This window comes from Gossypium hirsutum, chromosome A04 (assembly GCF_007990345.1).
Source record: "Gossypium hirsutum isolate 1008001.06 chromosome A04, Gossypium_hirsutum_v2.1, whole genome shotgun sequence".
Classification (NCBI taxonomy): Eukaryota; Viridiplantae; Streptophyta; class Magnoliopsida; order Malvales; family Malvaceae; genus Gossypium; species Gossypium hirsutum.
In genome coordinates, this window is record NC_053427.1 from 80326230 (window position 1) to 80338559 (window position 12330).

The window sequence follows — 12330 nt, forward strand, 5'->3', positions numbered from 1 at the left end:
TAGGTTTTGAAATGCCTAGAAGCCCTCAAAAATGGCCTTTTCTGAATTGGACTTAACTTGGGCTCGGCAGGGACACGCCCGTGTGCCACGGCCGTGTGACGTGATTGCCAGGCCGTGTTCGATCCATTAAATTGCACACGGCCGTGTGGGTCAATAGCCAGGCCGTGTGAATCGTGAAAGCCTTGGTCGACACCCTCGAAAGACACGATCGTGGTGAGCTACCCGTGTGGCAAGGCTTAGGCCGTGTCATCTTCTTGTTTTGGTCCGTTTTGTCTCTTTTTGGCTCATTTTTGGCTCCTTTCGCTCTCCTATGCTCTCCGAAGTGTAAAATATGGAATTAAAGCATTAGGAGCATCGAATTCACCAATTCTAATAAGAAATCATCCATAAAATGCATTAAAAATTGGGTAAAAATATGTATAATTTACGGTTTATCAAATACCCCCACACTTAAGCATTTGGTTGTCCTCAAGAAAAATTCTCAACTCATAATCAAAATAAATCTTTCTCAACTTATAATTTCTATTAATAATATCTCAAATTAATCCATAGGTAATCAGACATTGAGAATTTAACTAAAAGAATATAAAAGTTTCAATCATTCCAAGTTGAGCATTTTATTTCGAAAACATAGGTGTCTTCCCTCATCTAAGTAATTACTTTTAATTCAGAATATCACAAATTTTTACATCCTCACTAAAGATTCATTCAAATCACTCGAGGTGTTTTAAAGACAATAAAGGAAGCACTCAATAGTCAATAATGGAAAGTCATTACCATAGGCTTGCATGAAAATCAAATCTTCACCACTATATTTTAAGATGATACATCAATCAAAAGGTCTTTAGAGGTTTGTAATGAGGCTTGGTTAGGGGGTGTGGTCACAAGTTGAAAGAAAGGTTTAGAATCGAGATTGAATTGAAAAGTTTCCTAACTAGAAAAAGAGAAAATCTTCACTTGCGTACAACAAAGCTTCTCTCAAAATTATGAAATTACAGATATGCATACATAGTTTTTTTTTAGGAACAAGTTAAATAATATAGACTAAATATCAAGAACAAAACATAGCTAGGCAATCCATTCAACTCAAATCTCGACAAAAATAGGGATTAATTTAGGGGATTTCAATAATGGGTTAAAGGTTAATATTAAGGGTAATACAAAAACTAGTTTGTTAGGCTCAAGGAGGTTTACTAGGGATTAATCGTGGAGGTAGGCTTTTCATGGCATGAGTGGGTTAATCCTAATTGCCTTAATCATTTTGATATATCAAATCAAATGGTGTGGTCTCGACATGCATAATCAAGCAAGTTCTAGAATAATAGTTCAATACTGATGCACTCAAAGCAATAATAAAAGTGGGCATGAAAGGATGAATAGATGCTCAAAAGGCTCAAAAATCTCACAAAAATTATGGCTTTTTTATGTTTAGACTTGTGAATTCCAATTCAAAGTAATACCCAGACTTGGGAAATAGCCTAAGATTTTGAATTCTTAAAAATCAACTCATCATGCTTGACTCTCTATTGTCTTAAAGTTTAAATAATCAATGCATAAATCCCTATTCAAGATATATCAATCAAAATCATAAATTAATTAAAATTTATCCTAAATATGATATGAGAGTTTTTCAAGAGAACAAGATGATTATTCAGGAATTTTTCTGATAATAAAATAAATACCCTCCCCACACTTAAGATGTACATTGCCCTCAATGTACAAAGATAGATATTAGAGTATAAAAATAAGATAGGGGTAGAAGTGAAACTTCATGTGTGATGAATTCCTCAAACTAGAGTTTTAGAGAGTGATATGTTCGAGAGTGGAGGAGGATGCTCTGGCGGTCGTAGAGGTTCATTAGGCCATAAGTCCTACGCCAAAAGAATATTATATCTAGTGGTTGCTATGCTCGTGGTCGAGCAGGACATGGCAATCGTGGAGACCCTTTCTCGGTGGAGTTTTAGTTTCTATGTGATGATGAGCTTAAGAGCTCTACATAACTGTGATAAAATCAGGAACTTTTTTAGGGATATTAGCAAGAATAAGTACTCGAAAAGAAATAACCGAAATTTATAATAAAATTTTAAATATGCTAAAAAATAAAAAAATAAAAAGTAGTTTGAATAAAAATTAAAAACATAAAATAATAAAATAAATATTTCTAAACATCTTCATCACTGGATGGTTGGCAAGGTGGGATTAGCGATGAGATGTGGAGGTGCTGAAAAATCTGCTGTAGAGTACCATCAATGTTGTCAAATAGTTGAAAATACTTCTGCTCGAATCGGGTAAGGCGCTCAGAGATGTTAGCATATGAAGCCGCCGCATGAACTGGACGAGAGGGTGGTGGTGGCTGAGTCGGTGGGTCCTCGTGCTGTAGGGGTACAACCGTGTGGAGGAAAAATAGAGGGAAAAGAGAGGGGAAAGTGAGGATTAATACAGGTGGAGTGGAGTTTATAGTGGTTTGGGGGTTGAGGAAGTGACAATCTATGGAATGGTGGCTGGAATAGGGATTATGGAGTGGAGAGGTGGAGATTTCGGCTAGGGTTTTGAAAGGAAGAAGAAAATGAACAATGGTTTGCTTATATAGGGGGAAGCCATACGGCCTAGGGCCACGCCCGTGTACTCTGAAAGTGAGCCCGTGTTTTTCAAATTTTGTAATTTAGGTCGTGCCCGGCTACTATCTCATGCCCGTGTGTCTTAGGCGTGTGCGGCCCACGGTCATATCGCACGGTCGTGCCTAGCTTTATTCGCTTCTTCCATGCCTGTGTGTTAGGGTACCATGCCCGTGTATTGTTGTCCACAACTTCACGGCACGAGCGTGTCTCACGCCCGTGTCAAAGAAACAGAATCGAGCCTTGCCCTTAGCACGCCTGTGTTTTTCCATTCCCACGCTGTGTTCACCTATCAAATTCACCCATAGCCATGTCGCACGGCTGTGGGGATTTATCGCATCCCTTGTTTTGGGGAAATCATTTACCCTATTTTCGCACGGCCGTAACGCACGGTCGTGTTTCCCTCCGTGTTGATCACACGGCCTTAAGAATGGCCGTGTTATCAGCCGTGTGGAGCTGGGAACATGTGCTTCAAATACCCTGTTAGTGACCTAAATGTTTAAAACTTAAATTTAAAATAAATTAAAATTGTTAGTACTAAGGTTGCCTCCTGAGAAGCGCTTATTTATAGTCTAACCTCGACTGTTACTTTGTTGGTATATTCAGGGCGGTTTGTAGAGTCGTAGCTCCTCTCTATCGACTTTAAAATTCTCACCATTATAAAGTTTGAGATGGTGTCCATTTACATTGAAAGTACAGTATGATGGGTGACTTACCTCTATTGTGCCATATGGATGAACAGATTGAATTACGAAAGGTTCTAACCATCGTGATTTTAGTTTCCCATGAAACAATTTGAGTCTTGAGTTGTATAATAAGACGAGATCTCTAACTTCAAATTCTTGCCGTTGCTTTAAACGAATGTCATGGCGCCGCTTTGTTGCTTTCTTTTATAGGCATGAATTTTCGTATGCATTGGCTCGTCATTCATCTAGCTCGTTCAGCTGCATCAACCTGTTTTTTCCTGCAAGTTCGGGATCAAGGTTTAGAAATTTAATAGCCCAAAAAGCTTTATGCTCTAGTTCGAATGGTAGATGACAACTTTTTCCATAAACAAGTTTGGAAGGTGATGTCCCTATAGGAGTTTTAAAAGCAGTTCTGTAAGCCCATAAGGCATCATCTCCTTTTTTTGCCCAGTCTTTTCTGTTTGATTCTACTGTTTTTTCAAGGATCCGTTTGAGTTCTCGGTTTGCTACTTCAACTTGTCCATTAGTTTGAGGATGGTATGGGGTGGCTGTTCTATGATGAACTCCGTATTTCTTAAGGGTTTTTTCAAATTGGTTATTACAAAAATGAGTGCCCCTGTCACTGATAATTGCTCTAGGTGTTCCAAATCTTGAGAAGAGTTTTTTAAGGAAACGTACTACCACTCTAGCATCATTAGTAGGTAGAGCTTGGGCTTCTACCCATTTGGACATGTAGTCAACTGCTACTAAGATGTATTCATTTTCGAATGAGCTGGGGAATGGGTCCATGAAATCGATACCCCAAACATCAAATATTTCACAAGAAAGCATATAGTTTTGAGGCATTTCATCACGTTTAGATATGTTACCTGTCCGTTGGCATTTTTCGCATAAAGTAATATACCTGATAGTATCTTTGAATAACGAAGGCCAATAAAAACCTGATTCAAGTATTTTGTGTGCGGTCTTAGTGCCATTATAGTGTCCTCTGGTTGGCCCTAAGTGGCAATGTTCCACTATTTTTGATATTTCTGATCCTGTAACGCATCTTCTGATGACTTGATCTGCACATCTGCAAAACAGAAATGGATCGTCCCAAAAGTAGTTTTTCACATCATTAAAGAATCGCTTCTTTTGCTGGTGTGTTAACCCTTTGAGGATAATGTTAGCAGTTAAAAAATTCGCGATGTCTGCAAACCAAGGTACTTCGGAGTTGGATATAGCGAAAAATTGTTCTTCAGGGAACGAATCATTTATTTCCACGTCATCTAGTTCTCTGGTATTGGATTTCTCGAGCCTAGACAGATGATCAACCGCTAGATTTTCAACTCCTTTCTTGTCCTAAATTTCCAAGTCGAATTCCTACAATAGGAGAATCTATCGAATGAGTCGAGATTTTGCATCGATTTTAGTTAAAAGGTACCGAAGGGCGGAATGGTCAGTGTAAACAATAACTTTAGACAATATGAGATATGATCGAAATTTATCAAATGCAAAAACCACAGTTAACAACTCTTTTTCCGTAGTAGTATAGTTTTCTTGTGCAGCCGTTAAGGTTTTGCTGGCGTAATAGATAGATTGAAAATGCTTGTCTCTTCGTTGTCCCAATACTGCACCTATTGCAAAATCACTCGCATCATACATTAGTTCAAATGCCGTTTTAGCCGGCGAAAAGTATTTCAGTAAAAATTTTTCGGTCATTTGTTCCCAAGTAGTGATAGACCCTTGTGGTAACGAGTTCAACCACTGTTTAGCTTTGTTTCTTAGTGAAAAAGGAAATAACCGAAGACGAATGGCATCATTAGAAACGCCATTGATTTTAAATGTATCTCAAAATTCCAGAAAGTTTGCTAAGTGAGCGTTGGGATCTTCATCCTGCAAACCATCAAACTGAACAAACTGTTATATCATTTGAATTGTGTTAGGTTTCAGTTGAAAAGTATTTGCAGCTATAGCCGGTCTAACTATGCTAGATTCAGTTCATGTTAGAGAAGGTTTAGTATAATCATACATAGTATGTGGAGCAGGATTTTGATTAACCGCAATTGCAGGAGGTAGCTGATTGCCTTGGTTTTCAGCCATTTCTTCGATTGGGGGTTGAGTATTGTCTTCTTGCTCGTTTTCCGTGTATCTTAAGCTGCGCCTTATTTCTCTTTGATTTATGCGAACTGTACGATCGATTTCTTCTTCAAAAAGTAATGGTCCCGACGGGTTTCTTCTAGTCATAAACTATAAAAACCTGCCAAGAGAAAGAAAAAAGTAAATTAATAAATAATAATAATAATGAAATAAAATTAAATTGTAAGAAAAATAAATGGCTAAAGTAATAAAAATTGAGCGTTCCTAATATTTTAGTTCCCCGGCAACGGCGCCAAAAACTTGATCCCGTGATTCGTAACAAGTAATAAATATTTATAATGAAAATCAAACCTAGACTAACTATTATCACGACGAAAAGGCAAGCGCACCTATCAAACAATAGTATAGTAATGGCAAGACCGGGATATCGTACCCAAGGGAACCAAAAGTACTAGTAATGACTGTCTTTTTATTATCTAACCTAAGAATAATGGGGTTTTTTTTAATTTAACTAATTACCTAAATTAAGAACGTACAGAGAAAAGATTTGGCGAATTGCTTTTGGGAAAATCGATTGACTTGAGACAATACCTAAGGAAAAATTCACCTAGACTTTACTTGTTATTCTGGCTCCGAATCGAACGATTTATTCATTCAACTTGTTCCGTAGAGATCCCTAAGTTCTGTTATTATCCCCAGTCAAGACTAATAATGTCTAATCCCTAGATTGAATAACTGAGACTTTTCTCTAATTAACACTCTAGGGTTGCATTAACTTGATCTATGGATCCCCTTATTAGGTTTCACCCTAATCCGACAAAATCTTGTCACCCTATTTCTAGGCGCACAACCAACTCTGCTTAATTACGACAAAAGTACGCTTAGACAGGGTCTATTCCTCCTCTAAGTAAGAGCATGTCTTGAATCAGTATCCTGGGATATCAAAAGAAGAATTAAGAACACATAATTAAGAATAAGTTAAATATTTATCATACGATTCAGAAAATAATAACAAGATTCGTCTTAGGTTTCATTCCCCTTAGGTATTTAAGGGATTTAGTTCATAACTAAATAAGAAAACATCTCAGAAGAATAAAGAGTACAAAACATAAAGAAAACCCACAACTCCTGAAAGGAAATTGAGGAGAGATCTTCAGTCTTGATAATGAATCCGGCTTCTGAGATGGATCAACTGGCTTCCTTAGGGTAAATCATTACCCCCTATTCTCCGTCTCCCCTTTTTCTCCTCTTCTAGGGTGTATTTATAGGCTTTGAAATGCCTAGAAGCCCTCAAAAATGGCCTTTTCTAAATTGGACTTAACTTGGGCTCGGCAGGGACACGCCCATGTGCCACGGCCGTGTGGGTCAATGGCCAGGCCGTGTGAATCGTGAAAGCCTTGGTCGACACCCTCGAAAGACACGGGTGTGTGAGCTACCCATGTGGCAAGGCTTAGGCTGTGTCATCTTCTCGATTTGATCCGTTTTGTCCGTTTTTGGCTCATTTTTGGCTCCTTTCACTCTCCTATGCTCTCTTAAGTGTAAAACATGGAATTAAAACATTAGGAGCATCGAATTCACCAATTCTAATGAGAAATCATCCATAAAATGCATTAAACATGGGGTAAAAATATGTATAATTTACAGTTTATCAGGTTAGATATTGATAGTCTCGAGAGAGATAATAATATAAATTAGGGATTTTTACGGATCAAGTCAAGTGAATAAATCGTCTAATTCAAAGTCAAATAACAAGCGAAGTCTAGGTGGAATTTCCCTTGGGTATTGTCTAAACCAATCAGTTTTCCCAAAAGTATTTCCCCAATTTACTTCTTGTGCATTCTTAGTTTAGTTAATTAGTTTAGATAAAACAAATCCTCTTATTTTTAGGCTAGATAATAAAAAGAAAGTTAATACTAGTACTTTTAGTTCTTGTGGGTTCGACATTCCCGTCTTGCTATAAACTTATCACGCATACATCAAGTTTTTGGCGCCGTTGCCGGGGAACTAAGATATTGGGAACGCTTAATTTTTATTACTTTAGACATTTATTTTATTGCAATTTAATTTTTATTTTAATTTTTAATTTTGTTTATATTACTAAATTTTCTTTTACCTCTGGCAGGTTTTTACGGTTTATGACTAGAAGAAATCCGTCAGGACCATTACTTTTTGACAGTGAGATTGAAAGTACAGCCCGCAGAAACTGAAGAGAAATAAGGTGAAACCTAAGAAACATAGAGGAAGGACAAGAGGAAGATATCCATAATACAACCGAGGAGAAAGCTGAAAATCAGAATAATCAGCTTCCGCCTATGGTTGCTGCAGATCCAATAAATCAGAATCCTATTCCTCGTACTATGTATGATTATGCTAAACCTAATTTAACAGGAACTGAATCGAGTATAGTTAGACCTGCTATTGCTGCAAATAATTTTGGACTGAAACCTAACACAATTCAAATGATACAATAGTTTGTTCAGTTTGATAGTTTGCAGAACGACTATCCAAACGCTCATTTGGCAAATTTTCTGGAGTTTTGCGAAACTTTTAAGATCAATGGAATTTATGATGATGCCATTCACCTTCGGTTGTTTCTCTTTTTGTTGATAAATAAGGCTAAACAATGGTTGAACTCGTTACCACGAGGATCGATCACCACTTGGGAATAAATGACCAAAAAGTTTTTGCTTAAATACTTTCCACCAGCTAAAACAGCTCAATTAAAAAATGATATTTCTTCTTTTGTGCAGATGGATTTAGAAACACTCTATGATGCATGGGTGAGATACAATGATCTATTGAGAAGGTGTCCTCACCATGGGTTACCACTTTGGCTACAGGTTCAAATTTTTCACAACGGCCTGAATCCTTCGACTAGACAGATGATTGACGTAACTGCTGGTGGAACTATCAATAATAAGACACCTGAAGAGGCTTATGAATTTATAGAAGAGATGTCACTGAATAACTATCAGTGGCAAGCCAAGAGAACAAAGCTGACAAAAGCAGCCGGTATTTTCAACCTCGACGCAGTCACTATGCTATCGAACCAGGTAGAACTTTTAAATAAAAAGATTGACGGTTTATATGATTCTACTCAGGTACATACAGTGATGAGGTGCGATGCAAATTGAGGAAGAGTGCACACAGAATATCAATCTTTCAACCCTAGCACCGAGGAGGAACAAGTTCAATAAATGGGTAATAATAATTCTAGACCTCAAAATAACCCATACAGTAATATTTATAATGCAGGTTGGCGGAACCATCCCAACTTCTTGTGGGGTGGCCAAGGAAATAAAATGCCGTAACATCCCCAAGGCTTTCAACAACCACCTTACAAGCAGGAAAAGAAACCGAACCTTGAGGAGATGCTAACAAAATTTATCTCGGTGTTAGAAACTCATTTTCAGAATACTGAGACAGCACTTAAGAATCAACAAGCGTTGATCCAAGGGTTCAAAATCCAGATAGACCAACTTGCCAAACTGATCTCTGAACGACCACAAGGTAGCTTGCCAAGTAATACTGAATCAAACCCAAGGGAACACCTCAATGCGATTACCGTTCGAGATAAGGAAGGGTTAGTCGAACCTGAACCTAAACCAAAACCGAGGAAAGAAATTTTGGTAAGTAAAGGTAAAGGTGAGGTGGACCACAATGAGCAAAAACCGGTAAGTAGAGAGTACAAACCTCGTGTGCCATACCCCAGTGCGACAAGGAAAGACCACACGGATGAACAATTTGGTAAATTCTTTAAATTATTAAAGAAATTACATATTAACTTACCGTTTTTTGAAGCTCTTTCACAAATGCCGAATGTAGTTAAATTTTTAAAGGAGCTTTTAGAAAATAAGCGGAAGTTGGATGAGGCGCCACATGTACAGCTGAACGCAGTTTGCTCAACCATTTTACAGAATAAGCTACCCAACGAGCTAAAAGATCTAGGGAGTTTTACGATTCCCTGTTTAATTGGTAGTTTAAACGTTAACAATACTTTGGCTGATTTAGGGGCCAGTATTAATGTCATGCCCTATAAAATGTTTAAACAATTAGGTCTTGGGAAACCCAAACAAACTAGGATGAGCATTCAATTGGCAGATAAAACAATTAGATTTCCTAAGGGAATTATTGAAGATGTACTTGTTAAAATTGACAAATTTATATTTCCCATTGATTTTGTTGTTCTAGACATAGAAGAGGACGATGACGTGCCTTAAATTTTAGGAAGATCCTTTTTAGCAACTGCTAGAACTATTATTGATGTTGGTACAGGTAAACTCACACTTCGTGTAAGTGATGACACGATCACTCTCCAAGCTCATGATTATGCTAAAATATCTAGCAATCGAGATGATTCTTTAAGTTCGGTTAATTTAAATAAAGTTACAACTCAAACTTCTGTGTAGGAGCCCCTTAAGAAGAACGTGATGGACCCTATCCCATGCCACGAAAACAGGCTGGCTCATAAAGAACGAAGACTTCAAATCAATGAACTAGATGAATGGCGAACACCTGTCAAGGAAAAACCAAAAGCACACGAAAAATCGAAGCGACACCACGATGAGCATAGGGATGAAACAAAGCAAATTCAAGTTGAGGACAAAGTATTGTTGGATGAAAATGACCCTCGAATTGCTACTTTAGAGCACAATATGGATAGAGCGACTCCCTTCACGTTAATGAACATCTTCCCACATGTTACAGTCGAGGTAACACATACTGTATTCAAAACTTTTAAGGTAAATAATACTCGACTCAGACCTTATTTTGATCAAATTGATAGTAGAGGTGAGGAGTTTCAACTCTTCAATCCACCGTAATCACACGAAAGTGAGGTCAGTCGAGCTTAGACTATAAATAAGCGCTTCTCGGGAGGCAACCCGAGCACTAACAGTGTTGCTTTCTTTAAAATTTTAGTTTTTACATCTAAATCATTAACTGAGTCCTTAAACACAGGTTTTTCCAAATCCACACGGCCAGGCACACGGGCGTGCTTTAGGCCGTGCACATAACACGAGCGGTGACACGGCAGTGAGATACGGCCGTGTGAAAATAGAGTAATTTTTTTCAAAACACTGGATTCGATACGTTGCCACGGCCGTTCGACATGGCCATGGGCAATCCTACCAAATCAACACGGGCATGTGACACACCTGTGTCTATAAGACGTGGTAGAAACTGAGAAATTAACACGGGCACGTAACACGCCCGTGCCCAACACCCGTGGTTGAAACTGTCAACATAACACGGGCGTGCGCACATATACATGGGTGTGGGAGAAGCGAACGAAGCAGGACACGGCCGTGCGACACGGTCATGTGCACCAACACGCTCAAGGAACACGGGCATGGACCAAATTTCAGACGCGCCCAAATTTGAAAATTACGAAACACACGAGCTGAAATAAAGGCACACGGGAATGCCCTACGGCCATGTGCCCCAAAGTCTATATAAACCCTCACTTTTCATCATCCCTTTCCCCAAAAACCCTAACCCTAGCCGTCGCAATCTTTCCCCCCACCGACCGACCACCCCTAACTCTCATTTCTTCTTCCATTTTCTCCCCTTTCTTGCCTCTCTTTCCCCTCTTCTCACCCTTGCAAGCCCTCATTACGATGCACACAACCTCACTACCCACGCCCGTGGCCGTCGCACCAGCACCACTGTCCCTGCCATCCGCTGCACTCCTTCTCAATCAAGCACCACCATCGCTCATTAGTCATATACCATGTCAAATCTATATGGTAAGAAAACTGCCGTCCCCACCTCGAAGAAGCGAAAAGGAGCAGCATCCTCCTCAGGTCCTACCACCGAGACCCGGCACCCATTCCTCCAATTTCCATTAGGACCACAGGAGGAACTATTTCGGATACTACGGGCCCGACCCCTAGGTGTGGGCCGTTGCATTGATTGGACCGCCCTAGAACAGATCCAACTCACTGATACAGTCCAAGCTCTCCTAACTACTGAACCGTGGGGGTTCTTCACCGAGATCATCGAGCCGACGTACCTGGGGCTCACACTCAAACTTTGTTCGACCTTCCACCTTCAAGTTGTTATGATAGAGTTTAATGATCCCGGAACGGTCCAGTTCCATCTCGGCGATTTAGTTCGCCAGTTGAGTGTTCTTGAGTTCGGTGTCGCCTTAGGACTATACACGGAGGAGTTTATGGATGACGACGACTTTGACAGCCTCCACAGCCACATCCACTGTTCGCCTTCAAATTTCTAGAAGGCCCTAGTCCCTGCTTCGGCCACTTATGACCCTAGCCGCTCCAAGGAATCGACTCTCGCCTCATCCCTGAGATACTTACACGCCATCCTAGCCCATACCCTGATAGAATGGCGAGAGAGTATCGGCATCGTCAATACTAACGACGCCTATTTTTTATGTGACTCGCCTGACGCGGTACTTCGGTCTCCTTAACACGGCAGCGCAAGCATCTTCCCTTACCCTCATCGGTCAGATGTCCCCACAGGGCATCCCGACTATGCTTCATATGAGGATGATCGAGTGACGACGTGGATTTGATCCTCTTCAGTACCGCCTCGTCCAGTCAGCCGAGTAGGAGGACCCAAAGGACATTACTGACGATGTCCCTCCACCTCACGAGGATCCACCATCTCAGCCACCACCTATTCATCGTCTAGTTCATGTGGCTGCTTCACTCTCTAACATCTCTGACCGCCTCACTCGATTTGAGTAGCAATGTTTTTAGCGCTTCGATCACATTGATGCAACATTACATCAGATTTGTCAGCACCTTCACATCTCATCGCCACCCCCACCTCGCGAAATATCCGGCGATGAGGATTTTTAAAGACTTTACTTTATTTTTATTTTTATTTGTTTACTTTTATCTTTATTTATCTTTTTAAATTACTTTTTATTTTTTAGACCATTTTTACTTCATCTTTAGGTTTTATAATTTATATTAAGTAATTTA

The 12330-nt window shown here is 39.5% G+C and overlaps 1 non-coding gene across 1 annotated transcript; it reads right to left on the reverse strand.

Annotated features, from left to right (window-relative positions):
• Positions 1–8098: 8098 nt before the first annotated feature.
• LOC121228557 (small nucleolar RNA R71) lies at positions 8099–8204 on the reverse strand. The gene has a single exon (XR_005926133.1). It is a non-coding gene; the product is annotated as a small nucleolar RNA R71 (small nucleolar RNA).
• Positions 8205–12330: the final 4126 nt, after the last annotated feature.